This window comes from Chrysoperla carnea, chromosome 1, assembly GCF_905475395.1.
Source record: "Chrysoperla carnea chromosome 1, inChrCarn1.1, whole genome shotgun sequence".
NCBI lineage: Eukaryota > Metazoa > Arthropoda > Insecta > Neuroptera > Chrysopidae > Chrysoperla > Chrysoperla carnea.
Window position 1 is genome coordinate 28,526,344 of NC_058337.1, and position 26,017 is coordinate 28,552,360.

Genomic DNA, 26,017 nt, shown 5'->3' on the forward strand with positions numbered 1-26,017 from the left:
GTATGTTGTAAATAGTTGAGATCTGTATAGCTGATCATTTTAGATCGGGTACTGGAATCCGTAGAAAAACTCAATAAGTTCTATGAATTTCGAATTGTTTGAATTTTTTTCGAATTTTATTATTTTTAACAGCGAATAGCAAAGTTTAAAGAAAAATCCTAGGCTATGAAAAATTTTTTAGAGGAAAAAATTTGGACGCGCGACTTTATTAAAAGTCTCGAATACCTGCTCTTACCAAACTGCGTTGCCGAAATGTATTGTCTTACATATACTCTAAGTTTAGGATTGTACCATTGATTTCCAGAATGTTTCATATTACTTCAATTGACTATTGACAAATGATTAGGAGTTATTCGAACACATAAAATAAAAGACCTCCCAAAATTTGTATAAACAATTGCTCACATATTTGAACAAGTACAAAAGTGTTAAAATAAACGATCTGTCAATTATTATTGAAAAATGAATGAATGAATGAAACTTCTTATTTATTTATGCAGCGTTAAATGTGAATTGAAAACAAGTAATAATGCAACAATTATATTATTATTACTTAATTGAATAATGTTAATAGTGAAATTGTTACATATTTTTCATTCAAATTATAAAATAATTATTATTTTTGTATGTATTTTTATTTTATAAATATACATATTTTTTAACATATTTTTGACATGTTACTGTGTGTTTGAAAAGTATGAACATGATACATGCTTTTAACACGCTTTGAATTAGCTTGGAAAATCATCAATAAAGAACCTACAAAAAAAAAAAAAAAATTATTTAAAAGTCAAAAAACCCGACTACTTGAAATAATAGCTGAAAAGAAAAAATCAAATCCAGTAGTTTACATAGCGACTTAAACAGTTGGGATCCATTATTGGGAAGATTTGAGTGTCGTTCTAGATTTTAATGGACCCCGACTGTTAAAGTCGCTATGTAAACTACTGGACTTGTATTTTCTATTCAGCTTTTATTTCACGCTGTTTTTTTTTCTCTTTTTTTTTCTTTTTTTTTTTTTTTTTTAATTATTTTATTATATTTTACACTTTTTAGTTTGAATTTTCAAATGTCTATTCAATGACACTCCACTTAACATACTTCGTCGACTTTCTTTTTCAGTTTCATGTTTATATCCTTGGTACTTCGTGGCAATCTCGAGACCAAACTCGTGTGTCGATTTTTATTATTCTCACGTCAATCGATTTCTATTTAATAGCTATTAAATGATATCCTACTCAACATAACTTTTGCAAGATTAAGGGAAATCGATTGACGTAAGAATCATCAAAATCCGTCAACGCGTTTGGTCTCTAGTTTGTTACATAAGATCAATACATACATACATAAATTCATATATAGACTCATAAACACATTACCACTCCTTTGCGTCGCCCAGTCGGGTAAAAATCATATAATATTTTAAAATTACTACTATGTGTTGCATACAAGGGTGCCACCAGGCAGTTGGGCTAGGTAAGAGGGAAGCATGAAGGTTATAAGAAGGAGAACGATCGCTACAGAAAATTTTGTCCCCGCAATATGGATAAAATAAGTGAGGCGCTGCGACCGCTAAGTAGTATCAATAAAAGCGGGCTGTTGTGCGCTAATTTGAAATGATAGTACAATTTGTACATTATGCAACTAACTTCATCTACTAACAGCTAACTTCGCAGATACTACTTCTTGATGACAACGCGGCTGGTGGCGGAAAAATGAACTATAAATTCTACAAATTTTCAGGGACAGACGCGCTAATGCTTTAACACGTAGGGATCGTTCTCCTTCTTTATAGCCTTCATGGAGGGAAGGATGATTGACAGATAAAATTGGTAATCGTGAAATGTAGGTTATGCCAATTTAAAAATAAAAAATCAAATTCGAGGGATTCGAAAATTTGATTTTTCATGTTAAAAGTATGTGTGGACAACAAATTACTAGCCTTTCGACTCGTCCTTCTTGCACGGTTGTGGCACTCGCACGGGTTATTTTTGAGAAAAACACCTACTTTCTTTGAATCTTCTACTTGATTCCGAATGTACCACTTTGGAATATTCAACACCCATTACACACTACTACAAAACTGATTTCCATTCCTGCTTGCTTGTTCAAGCATCAAGCAAAAACTACTTGACCGATTTTGATAGAATTTGGTTGTTTAAAAGCTCATATTATAGTTACAAACCAGTAGATTAATAAGTTTTGCTATGATGTGGAATTTCGAGGTAAATAACTTTTTTCACATTTCATACTTATTACGTAGACCTAAATATGTATTGCAAGCGAAAGGAAAAGATCAAAGTTCTCAATGGTGGAGGGGAATAGGTAAGTAATCGTTGACTAAAAGATTCAAGTAGGGGTACAGGTAAGCAACTATTCTAAAGGTAGGGAGATTAAAGGGTATTGTATGATGGTGTTTTTAAACCAGTTTCTTCCAAAACCTGTCCGAAAATAATCTTTCTTCAGTTGTTTTTATTTTTTATCAAAAGACTCTTAATTTTGTAAATCTGCTATATTATGACTGCTAGTAGTAGATGCTGGACCTGGAACTCCACTGTTGGCTTTTTATGGTCGAAACCAGATAAGCATTCAAATCCAAAAGTTTATAAAACTCAGCCTAGTTATGGAGAAGGGATTTAATTGGAGTATGGAGTTGGCATAGGTTGCTATTACGAGACTTTTTAATTAATATCTGGCTAGACAAATGATAATTGTCGTAATTGCGTTGACTGCATTCGTTTTATAACTTTTATAACCCACAGTAATTTAATGATAAAAAAAGAAAATAAAATTCTTTTTTTTTGTTTTTAAAGTGCGTGTGTTTTAATGCGTATGTATGTTACTTACTTATACTTACTGAGTAACATGACTTTGGTCATTCGCATAACACTAAATTTTAAATAGAATTAACACAACTTAATTTTACAGATATAGATAACTGCTATTCGTTTTATAACATATGTATATATATGTATGTATGTATGTATTAAAAAGTCTTAATATAAATGATGAAAAGTAGGTCACACATGCCCTGTTTATATGTCGATGCCTATAAGCAAATATACTCACTCAACTCATATGATGAATATGTATAAGTAAGTGTATATTTGAATAACGTTGAGAAGATAGTTGACTTTTGATGATTCGAATTAGTGATGGACTGATTAAGTATGATTTAACAAGAGATTACTTTTTAAGGGTCTGACAAAATACCTAATTTCTAGCATTCATTTAACGGACCGATATCCTGATTCCCAGAGTTGCGGACACATTGACTGATTGGTTTACCGAGAAGTTCTGCAAGCTCATCTGACCAACTCGTCAGACTGACTTATTGTATAAAATCATTTTATAATAACTATCTATCATATGCTATTAGCTTGTCACCACAGTTATGTGTATCAATTGTTTAGTTAATCAATCAACATTACAGTCTACTCTGATAAATCTAAGCTAACCACACATAGGAGAGCTAGTCCGCCAATATCAGGCGTAACAGATCCAGAATTTGTTGATGTTGTATATTTGCTAGCGCACATATACGAGCACATATAGAATAATCTGTATGATATTAGCACGGAAGGGTCTAAGGTAGATTCTTTCCATGGATCTTCGCATCTATGCAGTTGAAAGTGCAAAAAGCAGAGTTATGTAGCTAAAAGTACATGAATGCGAAATCACTACAAAAAAAGAAAGCTAAAGTTCCGAAGTCTAGGAGAGCTAATCTCGAATGCTATAAATTGTTTATCGTTAATGTGTAGGATGCCACAATGTCGCAAATCAACTTACACTTGTATACTTGCGGACTTCACTTGTATACTTGCGGATATCAGATATACAGCCAGCTTTGTCGCATTTTTTAAAGCTTGCAAGAATACAATCTTGTTTAAAGCATGACTTCCCCTTTTTGTTATAGGTAAAATTTTTTTTAATTATCTGTTTTGCCACTGGTAAGAAAGTCTTACTCGACCAGAAAGTTATGAAAGCATATTTATCAAGCATATTACTTAGAAAAACCATCGATGGAAAACTCCATCTTTGTCTTTTATCGGGGTAGATAAGATCTTCTTGTATATATAAAAGGCATTGATTGTCTTATCAAATAATATTGTTTCATATAGGTATAAGGCTACAGTACCATTTTTGGACTTATTTGTAGTATGTAGTATAAACCTTTGTAATTTTCAAAGTATTGACGGATAGGCACGTCGGAAGTTTTATTGAGTGTCGGAAAAAATTTACAGTACCGAAGAATTGATTATCTTTTTATAAGAATAACAAAAAGAGAAAATCTGTATGAATTTTAGTCTAGGAGTTAAATTTAAGATTTTCCGAGCCCAAAACTTAAAAAGCGCAGCATTCTCGATAAAACCCTTGGTCAGGATTGTTAGATTGTTTACAGACTATGCTCAGTTCAAAAAATGAAGGGTATAATAGGTGTTATATCTATATAGTTCTCTCAACATAAAAATTAATACGGGTTTACTTAGAAACTTATTAACAAGAAATTTATTATCAAGTATGAAAACCAAGATAAATATTTCTAGAAATAAAACTGCTTGCATAGAAAGCGATCATATGGAATAAAAATGATAAATGAAATCCAACTTTCTATTTTCCTCAAAACTGAATGATAATTGATGATAACCGTTTCACTTTGGTATGTATCAATCTATCTCTATGTCCTTCCATGAAGATTTAAATGAACCACATTCTATGTAGAAAAAATCATTAAAAAAATGAAATACGGTTGAAGATGACTTGCCCTAGAAAAATCTCACTAGGTCAGTTATCTCATGACAGTCTAAAGTTGTTTAAGTCAGTAGTGCTAAAAATAAATCTAACAAGTCGTTAGTTTTTATAAAAGCAATTTTGAAGCAAAATTTTCTTAAAATAGTTGAAAAATACACAACAGATCCTTTAGTCCAGGTATGTCCCACTTCAAGACAGCTGCCCTTATCTGTTCAACCTAATTAATAATAATAATGGGATTTAATCGGCGTTTTTCAGATATCTATCTATAACAGAGGCCAGCCATATCATTATTTTTTTAATCTTCATTTATTTTATTCTAAACTACATCCAATATACAATTAAATTATGATGTGGGTAGAGTCGGTTACTTCGTTCTTATCCAAGCAACGATAGTGTGATCAATTTTACCACCCCAATAATTATAATTGCTCACACTGACACTGCCTGAATTCGAACTCGCAACGTTCGTTCAACCTAATTGAAAAATAGACTATAGTCCATTTTTCAATATATAACCACGGAAACTGACTGATTTCAAACTAGTTTATAAATGGTGTGAAGCCTTGATTACAATCGTGTAGGGAGGGCCTTATATTAACATTTGAAACAACAAAATCTTTGCCTTTTTTCTTGAACAGTTAACCACATTATAAGCTTTACTGTACAAAGATTCCAGGGTAGCAAATAATACAGCGCAGGAGTTGTGCATTTATTTCATTCTTTTTAAAAAATAGTTTTTCACTTTTACTTTTATTTGAATTAGTGTCGTTCAATTCAACACTAATTTGAATAGGCGCAAAGTATTATTCGTTCATGATTAGTATAGTATCGCGTTCTATATACCGGGTTAATCTATATAACTGGTACATGGAGGCGGAGTTTACATACATAAGGGCTTACCCTTATACAAAAATTTTTAAATAGTAGGATATTTTTGAATCATTCAAAATTGTAATTGACCATTTAGATAAATTTTAACCTTTATTGATTCGTTTTAACATGAAATATTTATTGCTTTATTGCTTTATTGCTTTACAATGAGACAGATAATATATTTGAAAATAGATATTTTTTATTATTTACAAAAATCTCCTACTATTGGATATTTGTATATCCAATGAAAATATTAAATTAAATTAAGGCGGTCAACTTAAAATACTCAATGTACTCTATATGTTGGCTGACCCTGTATATATACGTACTTGTGAATCTGTTTTTATGTTTATAATGCACATAATATGTGCGTAATATAAGAATTTACATTGACTGTGTGTATAGTGTGCATGATATATTAATGTGTGTATTATTAGTTGTGGTCTGACTGTCTTATAAAAATAAACATCTAATAATAATAAATACAGAATGTATCGATATTAAATTGTATTATGTATCCAGCAGCTTTTATTCCAATGACAAAAAAGGTCATTTTTGTGAAATCCGAAATTGGGCATGAATAATTTTCGCGTGGAAAATTTTTACAGGATCCCGTTTAATACATGCTCCTGAATGTAAAAGTCCAGGTTGCTGGTGGGTAATCCGATAGGATATTGTTTAAACTAATTTTTTTTAAACAAATAAATAATATTGACCGAATCGCTTCGGAAGTGATTCGATTCTTTTTCTTTTATCATAAAATTGGGGTCAAAATTAACAAAAACTGTTATTAGACATTTTTCACTAAACTCTCCAGATTTCGAATAAAAAATTCGTAAAAATTGAAAAAACTTGATTTTTACGATTTTCATCCCTCAAAAAGTGTATGAAAAAAGATCTTCCTCTAGATTTTCCGAAGCAATTCAGTCAATATTATTTACTTGGTTAAAAAAAATTAGTTTAAACAATATCCTACTGGGTTACCTACCGGCAGTCAGCACTTTTACGTTCAGGGGCATGTTCCAAACGGAAATCTTCAAAAATTTCTCATGAAAACTTAATTTAATTCAATATATATATATATTTGATACGTAAATAAAAGAAATTCCACTGGCTACATCGTAAGAAACCCCGATAAATTTTTCGGGTATGGAATCCTAAACATGCACTTGCAACGTTTATAAGAACACCTTTTACTTTAGAGCCTTTTCCAAGCTGCACCGATTTTGAGGATCAACGCCAATTTTGTAGTTGTTCCGGATACGGAACCCTAAACTCGCACTTGAAACATGGCTAAGAACACTCCCCGTTAAATTTGTAAATTTTATTCGATTAATAAATTTTAACTTTGAAGTTTGATTTATTATTTGCGCGTCAATTCATCTTTCAGAAGAAGGTTCTAGAGAAGACTTCATAAATTCAAACGAAACAAAAAAAATCCTAATCGGTTTATCCGTTTAGGCGCTATGATGCACAGGCAGACACACAGCCACAGAGACAGACAGACATAGCGGTCAAACACCCTTTTTTTGGTTCGGGGGTTAAAAAAGAAATACAATATAATAAACGTAAAAGCAATTTTTTTTTTTATTCCTATTTTGTATTATCAGTTCTTAAAAGAACTATAAATAGATCTAGTGACTAAAAGGTTGACTTGAACGGTAATCTACCCACTGGCGATCACCGTACATATAAGGCAATAATAAAAAGAAATAAAGGCAATATTAAAAATAAAACAAAAACATGAAGATAAGTGTACACAAAGTAATCAAGAAAGATATTGACTGTGGTTAGAGCAAACTTCAGGTTTTATTTTGCAATTGGCGAAAATTGCATGAACGTCTTAATAGCTGAGACACTATATATAATTAAATCCATTAAAAATTGCATTCAAAAACCTATTCGTTGTTGTAACATAATATGCATTCGTATGGTACTTTTTGTATTATATAGTTCTTTTAAATTTATTAAAATCTTAGGGTATTTGAATGCATATAATGTTGTGTATGTATATGTAATATATAATAAATGTTGATGAATTGATTATTTCAAATGTAATAAATCCGATTATTATTCAATTAAATATTTGAATATTAGTTTGTGAATAACTTTTTGTTGTAAATTCAATGTTATGTATCAATTTTTATTCAAATGGAAATAATAAATATTTTATTATCGATAAAAAATATTTAAAATAAAAATCATATTTTTTTTTGGTGTTACTACATGAGAAAATTTGATTATAAACTGAAGGTTTTTAAAATATTTTATCAAAATATTGTATATGATTATCAAAAAATTTTACGGATTATATAATTTTTATGGTAAATAATATGTTATGTTTTATTAGGTAAAAAGGTGTGCCTCCCGTTTCGGATAGGTCGTATTTAATTTAAAAATAATATGCAATAAATTTTTTTAATTACTACTGTTTACGCACACAGTAGTAGAGTAGTAGAGGATACTTAGAATGCTTTAACTAGTGCAAATATTTTGACGAGTAGATGCATACAAAGTTAAGTGATTTAGGTAGTTCTATCCCAGCAACCCAGTCAAAAATTATTGACTTATTACCCATGCTACACGTATCTAAGATAATATAAAGACAGGTATTCTAATCATTCATGCGGTTGCCGCCACGAGTGTGACCAGTACACTAACTGACTGTCAACTAATAGTACTTCCATACTAACTCCGTTAAGACGTATTTCTCTAGCGAAAATAACTTTCAACAAGTTAAAACGAATATTATGTAATAAAGTGATAAGTTTAAACACTAAACAAAAAGTTCTACTATCGTGTGTGTGTGGCCAGTGTTAACTTATGGTTGTGAAAGTTGGGTTGAAACAGGATTTTTGGGGTTTTTTATAAAACGGTTCTAACGATTTCGATTAAACTTGGCACAAGGCTAGACTTTAAGGTGTTCCTAGGATTGGTATAAGCCACATATCCGGGAAATTTCGAGAAGATCTACACACTAGGAAAAACCTTTCCAAATAGAGCAAAATGGGATTTTCTAGGGAGATGCTGAGGGGACAGCAGTGAAACTTCGTATCAGGGTTTATATCAACAAGGTCCTAGGTTGGATATTAACTCTCCTCTAGGACCCCTTCCCCTAGAGCCGTGGAGCTGGAGGGGATGAAATCGTCAAAATTGGTCAAATCAACCATACCCAAAATTAATCAAATATTATTTAAAATGTCTTTTTAAGTAACTTTTGTAACTTGGAAATCTTTGCTTAACCTCATCCTTACCAAACTAATCGCATAATTATTCAAATTGCTCACATAATCAAATAAATCAAATAAAGAAATAATTAAAACTAAATTAAGCCAAATTAGTGAAGTTAATAGCTTACAATTGGCTGCTTTCAAAAAAAATATTACAAAAATAAGATATCAATTTTATATTATAATAAAGTCTTGTCCGATGTTTCGGACCGTTTATTTAGTTTTATACAGAATTAACGTCTTCAGTAATACAACTTTTTTTTAAATTTCTGGAGTTTTTGAGATACTTCTAACAAAAGTTTTTCTGGGCTGAAGAGTCCAAAGTTTTTATGTTGGGCTTACGTTAGAGATGTAAGCTTTTTATATTAGAATGTACTCATCAAGTTCTATATGGCACCAAAAGTTTACTTTGTTTGCAAAATGTAAGAGTTATCTTATAATTTTTAAAACAGATTAGATAATTTTCCCTTTTTATCCCTTCTGATCGAGGATCCCGGGGCACCAACTCGGTAGCCTCATTGTACTTCCAGCCCTGGTCTGTTGTAATCACGTGTTGTAGAAAATTAAAAGCTAGTTGATTTCGTTTAAAAATAATGTACAGGTATTTTGACATCTACAACATATTTTGTTATCATTTTTGAAGCAAGTTATTTTCCAACATTTTGACAGTATAAATACTTATGTGTTAGTTATTATGATATGCGTGTTCTTCTTCGTTTTAAAATATTATTAGGAGTCTTTAATAAACTTTTGTTGTTGTTTTTTTATATAAATAAAATGTCACCAAGTGATATTATAAAAAGTTGCGTAATATTTTGAGGTTATTACATATTAAAATTAAAAAAAAAAAAAACATAATATCTACATAATACTTGACTTTAGTTATGTTTTTGTATGTATCTTATATTTATAAAATGTCATACTTTTTGTTTTTATTCGTATATATTGTTGTAGAATATTTATTGTATTGCGCATACAATTTTTTTGTTACATAATACTGTGTTTGGTATCATAATTGTTGTCCTTTTTGATACGGAAGTTTTATTGTTGTCAGAGTGTTATTAAATAAACTCTTAGTAAAAATAAGACGGAACAAATTTTTTTTTTCTGAAGTTTTGCAGTACATTTAATCTGCGTTCCAAATACTGTTGAATTTACGGAAATTTGAGGAAAAACATTATGTTTTCGTTCTCTAGGTCAAAAATTTCTATTTTTCACTTTCTTTAGCCAAAACCTCGGTACGTCGATGGAAGTGCAGACGGAGTTTATTAAAGCTAACATTTTCTTTTTGAATAATCTGCCAATGGACAAAAATGTCTGAAGTGTGAGTGTCTTATTTCAAAAGTGAATGAGATACTGACTTCGACAACATACCAATAGTTTCAATATAGGTACATCGTTGATATGTTTAGAAAGCAGAACCATACCTAATCAAAAGCTGCAGTTTTTGGTCTCGAAAACATACTCATTTTTGCTCTGCTTGAAGTATGCAGAAATAAGGTATTGATATTTTACAAAATAGCGGTAACGCAAACACCATTGCATTTGTTGAGGAAACCTAAATTGCCATTCCGTTATGCTGGTTTCATAACAGGTTAAGGATTACAGCTTTGGATGTCGGAAAGATATAATTTTAATTCGGGTAAGAACATATAAAATGTTTCCTTAACTGGTCTGAGAGAAGCAGTAGATAGTATGGATTGCAGATAGTGGTGGGGACGGCTGGAACATTCTTGATTTTGCAGAAAGGAGATAAAAATAAAATTGTATTTATTTATATGAAATTGAGCTTTAATAACTTAAATTTTACTAAAGAAGCAAAAACTAGCGAACTCGCATATCATAACACATAAAATTCAATATTTATTCTAAAATAATAATATAATTTTTCAGCGTTTTTCCTCACCAAATATATCGCCACCATAATAAATTCTGTAACTGAAAATTTATTTATGGACCCCTCTGTAATTTGAAAACAAAGAAATTAAAGGTTTAGTTAATATAATTTAAGTTTAAGCGATTCATGAATGTGATTTAAAAATTAATATATGATAAAAAGTGAATTCAAAATGTGTCAAATTTGATTTCTTTAGATAAAATTTAAATTATATCACATAATAGGTTTATAAAGGTTGATTCAATTTTGGCTTCCACATTAAATTAATAAGAAAAACATAATTTTTACAACCTTAATCTTTTTTATTAAAATTTTTATTTTCTATTCATTACAATACGGTAGTTAGCTGATATCGATTTCAATGTATCTTTCGTAAAAAATTTGAAAATGTGCGAGAATAGGTGACAAGAACTAAACTAAAAATAAATTTGGTTGATAAACATGAAAGATATAAGCAATTAAATAATTTTATCTACCTTTTCTTGCAAAACGACTTTTGATATGTAGGCCTACCTAGTCTCTATGACTATCTTCGTGTTATCTTCCTCTCTTTGCATTTGTTCATTCAAATCCTTCATATTTTCGTAGTTTTTGATGTTATCCAAAAATTGATTTCACAAGATGTTTTAAAAAATTTAAGGCATCTATTCTAGTGTGTAGAAATTATGCGAATAGCGAGTTGCTCCTGAATAAGGATATCTTAAGAAAGGCTAATCTTAGATTGGGGAAGAAACGCACTTGTGGCACTACAAGACAGACTTGCAAAGTAAGCAAAATTGTTGCTTCAATAAGCAGAATTGTTGTGGCTATTACTAGACACTAAGGTTAGGTGGCAAGTACGCTAAACAACTGGATTTACCATAGTGCTTCACAATAAATGCAGGAGCTAGCACAGTGGGGAGGAGGAGGAAATGTCTCATCTTCTCTTGCCATGGGACGATGAACTCATTTGAGCCAGTCTTTCTTTGACACTTTGACCGAAATTCCGCTGTCGACAATCCTGTTGTAATTAAACATCTCTAAATGGTTCATTTAATAGTGGCCAGGGATCGACCAACAATCTTTTCGATATCACAAGGGACTCTATGGTATAAGTGTGTCAACTTAGGACAGTCACTCTAACCAAACTCTGAGTCTTTTCGACATCATTTCTACATTTCTAGTTTAAATAAAAAAAATGATGTTTTTCTTAATAATTTAATGTTGAAGCTAAAATTGAATCACCTTTTACAAACACACGGTGTTATTTAGTGTAGGAGGTTGCGATTTGTATTTGAAGTAGAAATTGTATCAGATCTTTATTAGTATGCAATGTACGAGATCATTTTGCACGATAAGTTAGATATAATAGTTAAGTTGCTATTCTAAATAAAACCATTGTTCTTAACTTTTTAAAAAAAATACAAAATGTATTACTCTACATTAATTTAGAGTCTTAATTCCCATTCTGTTTTTGTTTTTTAAGCAGGATATAATGGGAAAATATGCCTAATTTTAGTAAAATCTCAAAATAAAAAGTTTACACTTATAAAGTTGAGCAGAAAAAATTTTGGTCTATTTGAAGAGCGGAAATTTAATTTTAAGTTAGAAAAATATATAATGTATGATGGCGTTGAGCACTAGAATTAGTATTTTAATATTACAGTGTTTTTCTTTCAGAAAATTAAAGAATTGCATATATTGTCAGGAATTTTGTGCATTTCTACGCATGAAAAACAGTGAGATATAATTATTACTATTAGAAATAATTTTTTTACACTACTGACACTAAGTCTAAGAAGAAAACTATAAAAAGTTATTCGATTCTATTAACATGTTATAACACTATATTTTTCTAATACTTACACTGAGTCTAACAACAAGTTCTGCAGATAATTACCTATAGTTTTAATGATTTTAAATATTTTTAAATGGGTTTTTAGAACTGGACAGAAAATAATTTTGAAATGCACAAATCGGAAGTAGATCTGTACAATTTTTAAAAAACTGCACGTTAAAAGAAGTGCAAGGAACGAATAAACAAAGGTATAGTAAGAAATTTTAACTTAGTTTTGTGATCAAGACGATATTATTAGACATCTGAAAATCTAATACATATGCATATAAATATTGCACAAATACAAACAAGAAAACATATGGCCTTTTATGTGTGAATGAGTGTATCACTTGTTTTCCTTTTTTTATTCTATTATTATTATCATTATTATTATTTTTAAATATATTTTATTCATAGACTTTAAAGTTTATGATTTATGAATAATAAAATATAAATAATTAATTGTAATAACAGGCGTGTATTCAGTGAATTTTCAAAAACAGTATTAATTAAATTTTATAATTAATTTCACAATATGTTGTATCTTCTTCTTAACAATTCATTACTTTCAAGTTATTTCTTTTTCAATTAAAACATTTCCAAAAATTTGTATAAAAAAATGATAGCTCTCTAATCCTTTTCATCTCATCTGATGTCCTTGACCACCACTTTGATATTGATTTAAGAAGGAGTGTTATAAGTTTAAAGTGTTTATCTGAGTGTCTGTGTGTTTCTCAGTGGCATCGTAGCCCTTAAACGGTCGAACCGACTTGATTGAGAATATTTTATAGCCTAGTTTCCAAAAATCGGTTAACAAGGAATAAATCGCATTTGTCGGGGGTTTTTAAATTTTGTAAATTTCACTTGTTTTTAAGATAATCTTTTCTTCTAATTGAGTTCAGAATTGTAATTTCAAAACATATTATTTTTTTATACATTAGAGAAGAAGAAGATATAAATTTCTTCATTAAAGAAGAAGTTGATGTAAATTACTGATTTCTCATCACTAATTTAAACATATCAATACATTTTAGTCTCCCTCAAACAGATCATCTTTATTTTCCATTATTTAAGCCACAAGACGTACGGAGAGTCCATGCAAACTGTTAATTTTAATTATATCAATTTAAGAGCCTAAATGGCCGAGCGGTCTAAAGCATTAGTCTTAGAACGTGGGACTATTTAGACTTAGGTTGCGGATTCGAATTCAGGCAGCGGCAGTGTGAACAATTTATAATTAATGGGAGTGCAGAATTGCGTTTACCAATATAAAATTTCACTAAAAACAAAATGTGTATAATGTTTCCACTACTATACAAATAGCATTTTAGTTCAAAAAAATTAGAGCGGATTGAAATACTGCACTATTTATTACATAATGTCAAGACTCTGACCCATTTTTGGACTCTTGAAGCTCTATATCTATTTACACAACATAAAAACTATTAAATAAAAATATAATTATAAATTCGTGCTATCAGAGGGAATTCACTACACGTACGTCTCACCTATTAGTTAATTTCACTGTCGTGTATTAAGATAATTTTAGCTAAAGAAAATATTACTTTTATTAATAATAATTTAAATAAATAATATTTGTATGTATATTTAAATATATCTATGTCTATAAGTATGAATATTTATTAATAATGACCTACTTTTATACATTATATATCTTTTTGCCATTTCATTTATAAAATAAATAAGAATAAAATAAAAAAGAATACGGTTCTGTTGACATAATAACTTTCATTTTTTATAAATAAAATTATATTATTATAATGATCATTTTGTATTCTTTTACAGTGAACAACGTCAATTGTATACAATAAATATATTTTACTATACTATACTATACTATATCACAGTACAATTATTGATAAAATTACACAGTGTATTTAATTTGTTAAATGTTATGTAACTGAATTTCTTGTTTAAATTAGATCATAAAGAGGAGCCAATTAGCCACCATGTTAGTCACCATCCATATAGAATCGGAGCTAGCAACGCTACAGAATAGTTGATTTCAACACGAATGGACTTAGAAACTATATAGGAGGCCAGGACGCTAGTAAGCTTTTAACTTTTGTATAACAATTTTTTGTGTAACAAATATGTATATAATATCTCTATGGTAACAAATTATAGTGTAACAAAAAAACGACACCTATGTAATTGGAGCTATGCAATGAAATAATTGATTATGATCTTTGGTAAGTTCTGATTATTCTGTTCGTAGATGGCGTTTGTCTATTTTCATAACTTTATAAAGGAAAACTTGACAAAAAATTATTAAAAACTAATTTATTACCATTCCTTCAACGTGCTAGTTATTCAATAATACATAATTTATTACGAAAGGAGCATAGTTCCTACCGGGTGTCCCACAATACCCCTTGATATTTTTTCTTCTTATTGATATTAGATGTTGATGCAGTACGTGCGAGTGGCTGCTTATACCCTTTTAGCAAAATGAATTATAAACAGTTTTGCCGTTGTTAACACCGTGTCAGATATTATTTTCATAATTTAAGATAAAACGTTTTTAAATCGTTTTAGTGTGGCTCTAATTTTACTTTGATTTGGTTATATACTAAAAGAAGATTTTGCCTTGTTTTTGACACAAATGCAACTGCTTTACTAGCGCGTAATTAGAGTTAACGCAACCGCTTTCAGGTTCAAGACGTACTTCATTCCTATCTAAGTTCAATAAAACATATAAAGCAGTAAATGATATAGTAATTTATCTAATTTTATTTAAATTTCAGATTTCGCTTTTTCGTTCTGAAAAGAAATCTCCAGTCTTTAACTCATTTCCAAATATATGCATTTTTGAGATTATTTTCGATTTGCTTGCCTAGTTCTAATATTGGAGAACATTGAAAGCTATACACGCAATTAAAATATGGGACATATAACACCATTGAAGTTAACCTTTTGTGTCATTTAAAAATCAGATACATAATCGATAAGAAATAAGACTTTAATTTAGAAATTGATTCATTGTAAAAAGCTAATAAAAAATCGGTCTGACATGATTCTCTGTTCTTGAAATTAATTTTTGATAATGGTTAGTGGTAGAGAGAAAGTTTCACTAATAGTTGTGCTTCAATATTATTAGAAATTGAATGAAAAACACACTGTATTGTGAGCATAGACAGATTTTCACAGTCAATTTCTGCCAAGTTTCTTGGATTTGAAAATTTTAAAAACCCATAAATTCCATTTAACTTTGGTTTGAGACAGTTTTTCGTAAAATTACTTTTTTCCAATGTCTATTTCATTATTAAATTATCTCAATTTGGCCAACTGTCACATATACCTCTGTATCTATTGTATGATTTCCTCGATAGTTCATAATTTTTTTCATAATAAATTTGCATTGTACCCTCCCCCATACAATCTTTTATCGCTTTTTTCTCCTGGGATATTAGATTATATAAGTTTACGCTATTTTCTTGCGAAAAAATTTGTCAAGTTCCGAATATCTGTCTCAATACGATATCACATTGATTAAAAGTTTTCTTAGATATTTCTTATGAAAACTTACGTGTATCGTTTTTAGGCGTCTATCAAATGACCGGTTTTAACGAGCGACTTAAATTGTAAGCAGTCGATATATTATTCTGTAGTTCTATATTATTAACAGTTCTGCAGTTATCTGCAGAACTGTTGTTGATTTTATGATATTTGAAGTTGAATATTTGATATTTCAGTAGAAATTGCAGTCGATATGTACTCAACTGCATACATTTGGAGGGTTTGACTGCAGTTCTGCAGATCACAACATGCATATATGCAATCCGCCTAAAAGCATTGACTAAAAGCATATCAACATATCAACATGTATCTTACACAACATTTTTTAAATTGATTACATTTTGTAGTGAAAAAGAGTAACTTCCACACAAATACAAATGTTTTAAAAATACAAACACATACATAATAATAATAATGATTGTGAACACATTAAAATATTATTATGACGAACTTACAGACAAACAGATGGACTGACATAATGTATAAAAATTTTTAATTTCACTTTCGCTGAATATATTTTTATTTTTTTTTTTGTAAAATAATTGATTAAAATTGTTGTTGTAGGTTTATTACCGTGGAAGTGTACCGTGTTAGATTTATAAGTTAGTGTTGAATGGGATGGGGGGTCCCAGTATCCTAAATTTTTGTTTGTATATTAAAAGAGAATTTTTATTACTGTTTAATATTATTATAAATACCAGTTTTATTTACTACTGTCGTTTAGATTGTCATTTGAATGTTAATAATCTTTCAGCCCATGATTGGACATAAATTTAAAGTGACAATTTCTTATATAACATCTCTTTTTAATGGGATTTTTTAATATTTGTATACCCTGAATATATTAAAAATATACCAACGTAATACTGATTTTAGTTCCAAGTTTGAAACGCTTAGAAATATTTATGACACGAACAAAATGATGGTATAAACGTTCATAAAATAATCATTTCCATTTGTTTGTCCATTCATCCGTCCGCCCGTGAGTTTGAGTTCGAAAATGAGCAAAATATGTCCATTGGGTCTAGGGTCGATAGGATTCATTTTGTAAACCCTTAGACATAGAATAAAAGCTTAAATGTAAAAATGTTCCTTGTAAAAAAATAAACAACTTTGGTGTCCATTTTCTCCAAAACTGTAAAAGATAGAGATTAGGTAGCTTCGACTAATGGTTTTGTGAAAGAGTATCGAAAAACGACAAAAAATTTCTAGAAAATACTATCGAAAATTTTCGAAAACCAAAACGAATGGCAAAATTCGAAAACCAAAATAATTGTGTTAGTTTTTTAATCTTCTAATTTATTAAAAATTTTGCAAGCATTGGTTAGGTTATATTGGCTGTCTACGAAGGACACACTTAGGCTATAGTATCACACATATTGTGATACCATATATGTGTTTAACCACCTTTTCCGCTGATAATAATTTCATTTATCAACGTCTCAATTATTTTGAGCTGAGTACACCTCTTTCAGGCATATACCATGCACTACTTGAGCCCATCATATAACTATTAATTTAATTAATTTTTGTTGTTACGGAGAAATTGAACCCGCTACCCTAGGCATACCGCGAACGGAATTATGCAAGTACTGACATTCAGCACTTTCTATACAGAATATTCTAACAATTAACTCAGTCAATTATTTGCTTTCACTTTTTTGGTATTGAAATTATAAACCAAGAGTCAGAGCTGTAATTTCGCCACACTTTGCACTTTTTCGTGAAGGGTGGACTTTGCTAAGTATTCATGCTATCTTGTTGTTTTAGGGAGTCCGATTCAAGGATAGGTACCGTCATTTTAAATAGTGGTCATGATATCAAAAAAAATGCTTGGGTTCAAAATGAATTGACCAAAAATCTGGTTGACATCTGAACTGACTATAGGTGAGACCATATAATACTAAAAATGCTATTATATCGTTTTTTTTGCGGACAAGACACATCCAGGTCTGGTTTTGCATTCGATTTAGGAAGTAACTTATAAAATTTGTAACCTTTTTTGATTCTATATAAACTATGAAAATTTTTTTTTGTAATACATTTTCGGTGAAAGTTTCTGGTAAACAACGAAATCGGCTAAATTTTGATATTCAAGGGTTTTTGAAGTTGCTGATCACGAATACGATGTTCAAAAGTTTTCTTGATGTACCAGGCCCCTAGGTACACCGAGAAGTATTTTAGGGGTCATGTTCGCGATCAGCGATCTCGAAAACCCTGGAGTAATTATTTTTAATGCATTTTATAACAATTTAAAGATAAATGTGGGAATGAGGTGTATAACCAGGTCGTCTTGGTCACGAAGTGCTTCGAGGAAACTTTTGAACATAATATCCTGATCTCAAAAACCCTCGTTAAATATTGACTAAGTAATAAATTTGTGGATTTACGAAAATGCAACTTGGCGATGGCAAAAAAATATCATGGATTGAATAGAATTACTATAGGTCATAAATTGTATAATTGGTTTCTGAATGAAATGAAAAAAATCGCATCTCGATGTGTCTTGCCCGAAAAAAAATCAGTTTCAAATGTTATATCGTCTCGCCTACTATCTTAACTGTTCTTGTAGTATAAGAAGACTTTTTTGAAGACGTAATATTATGTCTTTTATTGAAGCATAATTGAAACAACCGAAAATTTTTGTTTTGTCTCTAATATTCCTGAGTTAATAAAACCAATTTTTGTGTGTGTGAACTTTTCAAGGTTTTAAAAAAAAATTTAACAACAATTTTCTGTATGTTTATGCCTGCCTGTCTACCTTTACTTAACGGAAATGGTTATTTTAAATAACTTTTTAGGCATCTTTTTTCACTATTTTATGTTAACTATAACAAATACAAAAATGTTATGCCTAAAAATAAGTAATGCTTACAAATAAAAATTTTTCCACGTTTTCCAAGAGAACCAATAAAGAATTTTCCTATCCTCGAAGCTAGTGAGTATATAAGTTGTCATTTTAAAGAACTTTTGTTTGCATTTTTGAATGAACGCTTCGTATGGTGTTAAGAGTATATGGCTTTTTAGTTTTCAGTAATTCTTGGTTGAGTTACGCAATTGAGGGAAATTTTTACGGTCTTCATCCTAATTGATTCGTTATTTTTTGTAAATGTTTGTATATGTAGCTCGAAGATTTGTTTTTTAAAATTTGTGTGAAAAGTATCGCAACAAATGAGTTACAAAAATTGTTTCTTTCTTCGAAGATGACTACTCACAAAAATTACTATATACTTCCTCAAAAACTTCCTCAGTTTCTTGCAAGCTCCTTTTGTTTGAATAAAGATAAAACAAAGCGGCTATCCGACATCGCAAAGATAAATAACTAAAAATAATAATTTCTTCCAAAAGAGTAGGCTTCTTTTAAAAAGTAGTAACAATGTTACTAAAAAGTATTTATTTATTTCCTGATTGACATCCAATTATATACTTACTATGTTAATTAAGCCAACAATAATAAAATATGACCTAAATTAAAATCTGTAGGTAGGTATATGGATATGTATTATTTTAGTTTAAATACAGGTAATTACTAATTATACACTTACACTTTTATATACAAACATAAATATTAATGATGAATAATAATAATAAAATCCAAATATGCATATATAAAAGTTATTATATTATGATGCTTTATTTAGATTAAGTATGAAGATGAGAATAGATTTTACTTTCATCCATCCATCCAAGCATCTATCTGAGTGTATATGTGTGTGTGTGTGTGAGTTGTCTGAAAAGATTCATAATTATTATATTGTTTGAACGATGAAAAAAAAATAGATAATTTAACATTTACAATAAAAAAAGTATGTTACTTTTTAATTATTCTTTATGATTATATATTATGTACAATATGTTTGGTATGATGTCATAAGTACTGTAATATAAGCGTCGTGCGTAAGATTTTAATAGATGAGGAGTATCCACGTACTTTCGCGTTGTATTAACTCCCCTTGATACCATTGGGGTCATCAAGTAGGATGTCCAAAAAGTGCATGTGCCTCCCTGGCAAAAATCGGAATCCACAAATATGTTTATCCTTTCTCGGATAGACTTTATACTACGAAGTGCAAATATCGACAAAGCACCATTATTCTAAGTAGGCAAGACTATCAGAAGGCTAGCCATATCTTTAACCGTTGCCCAATTCGGCGGACATAAGTACCGTGGTGCACGCCTTTAGTCTGCTGATCTGCAAAGACACCATTGTCATAAAAACGCTGTGGCCTTAGGAATAAAGTTTAGAAGCCTTTGGGAATAATACCTTAGTATACACAGACTATGGCTTGGTTGATGGTATCAGACACGATCTGTTGGTAACGCAACATCTATATTGAACACCTAATCGGACAGAGACAGTACCACGATCAGCCTCTTGACCCTATACACAGGTATCCCCGATAACCCAAACAGCTGAGTCATTTGTCCTTCCACCATGTGTGATAATAGTGAGTGTTTGCTTTTATTACTCATCTATGATCCTATATGTGTGTGCGATTATTTTAATAGACTGTCAGCTCGTGACACAGTCAGTTTTTACAGTCTGTCAATGATAGGAGGCATATATACAACCAGTTAAAAATTAACATTTGTTTGTAAATCAAAGAGAAAAACTTTTTATAGTCTGCCATTTATTAGAATCAAACGTAAGACTGTTCAATACACTAAAATTTGTTTACCAGACAAATTTTTTACACGAGAAAACCGTCTACCAATAAAATAATGTTTTGAAGAGTCTTGGCTTTTATTTAAATGAATGGAAGACTGAAGTTGTTCTCTTTGATTTACAAACAAATATTAAGTTACAACTAAGCATTAATTCGTTCTGAACGTTATTTTATACATTTTTATGTTACTTGTGATTGTATATATGTCCCTATTATTGGCAGACTATAAAAAATTGATTATGTTTTTCTGTCACGAGCTGTCAGTCTATAATTAAAAACTGTGATTTGATATTTTTTATATTCTTCTTTCTTTCTCTTAAAAAATTATTTTAATTACTTATTTAATGATAGTTTTTAAATTTGTATTTGTATTTATTTAGTTTTAATTTGTTCGGCAGCATCAGTGTGTTAGGTAAGTATATTAGGTAACACTTATTCCGTACAAATGGTGGGAGCGCACATAAGTGATTTGCAAAAAATGTTCAGCTTAAAATATATTTATTTAATGTTGGTTAACAATTTCTTGACATCGTAATTCTTTAAGTTTTGGTGAATGATTTGATTTCCTGTACATTCGAGAGCGGCATGCAGCAATTATGATTTATACATGGCGCTACAATATGTAAATATCTTGCATATAAGATTGTAAATGAAGTTTTCGTTGTAAACGAAAATCGAATTTAACTAATAATTGAATCTACATTGTAGAGTGAAGCGGCAAGATTCAATTTTTTGATGCATATAGACGTCCTAAGGCCGTCTAATACAACATTGATAATATGTAGGTCAAATGATTTGTTGTAAATATAACATCAACAATAATTCTTTTAGAATCATCAATAATCATACATAATAAATAAAATTGAAAGTGTTTTTAATTTATAAATTACACTTTTTTCTTCTTCCACGATTGTGTTTGTATTATGTATTACATTATTATCATTATTGTAAAAATTTTATAATATGATACAATTATAGAGACCACAATGTATTTAAAAAAATACTAATATTCAAAAAAGGATATGTCAATATTAAATCTGCCAATGCTGATGATGGAATCGAGGGTGTATCGTTTTTAGTTTAATAAGTCTTGATTGATCAGACTCTTGCCAATGTCAATAAATCAAGTCTTAGTTTGCCAGTATTTGCCCAAACCAAGATCAAGGTTGATAAATCAAGGCTAGGCCCTCGGCCAAGCACCAGTCTTGCTATAACATAATTGATCAAGTCTTAATATGTAGTATCGGCGGTCAAGGCTTGGGATTAGACTGCTAAACCTAGGATAGAATTAATTGCTTTGACCCGACAATCTTCGTACAGGCTGGTTTAACCACCTTTAGACAATTTGTAGCAAAGTGTTTCCAGTTCTAAAAATATCTACACTTCTATACTTCTAAAAATATTTACAAGCAATCACCATGCACCGTATGCATTTTATATCGTGCCTCTGCAATCAACTTAACAGAGGTAACTTCAATTTTGAGGATAATGTGTTTGAAAACGGCAGCGCGCTGTTTGTGAATGTCAATTGTAAGATCACTTTGGTGGGCGGCATTGTCGATAGTTGGATGTTGCTTCTAGAAACTTACTAGATGTTGTCTACATGCGCAAGATTAGAGCAGAAGGGTTTCAATTGTATGAATGGTATGGTTAAAATAGAAGATGGAACCAATGGGTTCATTTTGGGAAGTCAATGGAGCGGCAGAGCGGCAAATTTTCCATGTTCTTAAAGTGTTCTAGAATAAAAAAACTCTCAACTGTTGGATTTTTAAGAATATACAAGAATGTTTTAGAATTTTCGAGAATGTCTATAAGAGTTTATAGACATTAAAATGGTCTTAAATATTTCATAAGCTTCCGGACCATGGAAGAAATTTTCATTATTCTACTTTATTACTTAAATGGATCTTCAAAAATAAAATTTGAACCATTTAATTCTTTCGTGTCAATTTTATGGATATGGGATCATATTCAGCTTCTATGTATTAATTTAATGGCTGTTTTAAGCTGATTTTCTAAACAATATAGCCACAAAACAGAGAGCTGAAGGAGAATTCTTAGTTGTTTTTATGAAGACTTGAAAAGACTTTACACAGAGTTAAAATAAGTCTACAAATAGAGTTAAAATGTCTCTACAAAAATGTTTTATAGTGGAATTAATAGTCCATAGAGTATAATCACAAGTCTGAATGTAGCAATAATAATATAAGTATAGTAAGTAAGCAAGTTACTATACTTATATTATTACTTGTTATAGACTGTTAGTCCGCTAGTAAGTGAACCGTCTCACCGACCACCAACAAAACGATGTACCATATTATAATGTTGTTGTCTGTTTGTCTATGTATTTATTATAGAGAACTTTTATTATAAACTAAAACTATATGTAACTAACTAGCTAGCTAGGTTACGAGGAAAGTAGGTTATAGAAAAGGAAATTTGAATGTACAATAATAATTTATAAAAGTAGGTATATTTATAAATAAGAGAAAGAGAACTTTATTATAAACAATTTATACTTCACTCACTATACCTACAAGAAATTATAAATGTATTACGTAAGTACAAATATTATCATTATTATTATTATTATAAATAAAAGTGAAACTGGTTATGGTTCTTTGCAAATTCAAGTGCAGTAGAACAAATCATAAATAAATAAAATTGTATTTATTTATTGTTTAACGCATGCGTTCTTATCTTGAGTATTATACTTTTTGTGTTTTTTTTTTTATTGGTTATGTTTGTTATGTCAGTTTTTTTTTAAGAGTAGGAGTGTTTTGTTTTGTTTTTGAATTTTATTATTTATTTATTCATGTAAAATAATTATTTAATCAAATTATTATTATTTATTTTGTTGTTAGAGCTTGTTTGGCTATTAAATAAAATATTATTTATAAACATATACAAGTTTTTTTTTATTAATTGAACCTTACAATCTGATCTAATACTTGATTTCTTTTCGTACTCATTTCCCAATACTTCCACTATTTATATTTTATATTATATGCCCGAGATAAAAAGTGGAGTTATAATTGCATAATCCTCCTAAACACCATCACATAAACTATTATTAAATCGAGCAAAATTGAAAAACTTAGAATTGACGTGATTTCTCTGGTTAGAGATAGCGTAAGTCTAAAAAGGAAATATACATAGTCCACTTTATATTTCAAAACATATATAATGTACTCGAAACAACTCATTAAGACGTAATACAGGAAAAGACCGTCCCTTTTTTTGGATGGACCTTTAGTAGTTACAAAGGATTGAGAATGTTCATGGGAAAGTATTAGTTTTGTTTTACGTTTCCTTCAAGATTACGATTATACTATTATTTCCCATTCATTCGAGAATATTTCTAATACCATTTCGTTTGGAATTATATGATTTCGGTTATCCAATTTACAGAAAATTTAAGTCTATGTGAACTGAAAAACCAAAAATATAAAAGTACAACATATTATTCTGAGTCGCTATTACAGAATATTTAATGGTTTTTAATTTTGTAGATCATAAATTATTAATAGGTCTGGAAAATGACAAAAAACTAATAATGCGATTCAGCGAATTTTTCTTGTGTTTGCTACTGTTTCCAGAAAAAATCGTTAAGCATTTTTAGATCTTAGCTTAGCCAAACATTGAGACCTGAGGATAATTTACGAAAATGAAAGCTGCTCTTGTGAGGCTTTTTCATAGATATTTTACTATTAATATTTTTTACAGTTTCTTATCGTACTTATAAACACTAAAATGTAGAAGAACTGTGTCGAATTTGATGATGATGGCGCCCTAGACCTCTCTTCCTCCTTTTTTTATAATGAAATGTGCACACACATCGAAAAATCAACAAGTTTGGCACCTTAAATGTTGCTGCCCTAGAGCGCACTGATTTTGAAAATTACCAGAATATACCAAAATTATTGATAAATGGAATTATGATTGTGTTTAATAATGTCCAAAAAAATGAATCATAAAACTAAATTTACCTAGTGAAAAATGGCCTCTTTCAAAAGTAGGATAAAATACAAACATATACAAAATTAATTGTATGCATTGAGTGAATTAGTACACAAAATTCAAATTTGGTCCTATATAGTATTTTATTTTTACAGAGTGATTGATTATATGATAACAGATGACAACTTTTAGGAGCAAAGTTCTATAAGGATGGAGTTTTAAGGAACAAAGTTCTATTTTACATTGTTCCAAAAATGGATTGTAGGATGCTTTTCTGGTTTTAGAATTTTATCTGTAAAACACAGGATAGCTCATGGCTAGTCAGTTTTAATTTCGACGAATATATTATCTATTTTCAGCAAATATTTTCTAAATTTTAACAATTATATTATATCAATTTCGCCAGAACTAAGCTCGAGAATAAATAGCTGTAGAATCTTTAGAAAGATTTGTTCATTCTATTTCATGGCAGTTTATTTCTCATTTGATATTTTTGCATGAAGTAGTTCCTAATCGATCGTCAGGCTGGCATCCAATAAAAGTTATATCAAAAATTATAGCTAATGCTTTTTTTATTTTATACGCTTCTCTGATTCCGTTTTAGTTAGACTGGAAAGATGTAGATTGCGTCAAAAGATACAAGGTGTTTCCGAAAGGGGAAGGATTTGTATTAACTTGCTCATACATTTTAATGCTGGAATATAGAGAAGAAGTAACAACGCCCATTTGACGCCTTTAAATCCACTTTCTGAGAATAATTGGTTGTTTGTGTAACCAAAGTAATATGTACGAGATGGTAACCATGGATCTCATTGATCTTGCATACAATCAATAAGAAATAAGAATCACCAGCCCGTTACAGATTCTAGGGGATTTTAATTTTCGCCAAAAATTGGAAATAAGCTCTGATATTACACGATTCAGAAAATTCCGTTGCAGTTGTATTTGTTTTTTACGTTGGATGATTTTTTTGCATGCTTCTGATGATACCCTTAAGAACATGACTTTGTTTTATGAGCCCTTAAAGTTTTCTGGGTTCTCGTATGTACATTTACAATTTACTTTTGCGCTGAAATCTGAAGAATTTATACGTTTATCCGCAACATTAGCTATCGTATAAAGATAGCTTTGTTTTTTTCTCGAAATTAATATAATAAAACTAACAAATCACCCAATATTCTTTATATATGATTATTTTATAATTTTTAATACTTCAAACACAAACTTAACCTTAATTAATTACTACACAATAAATTGTATTCAATTATTATTAAGTGAC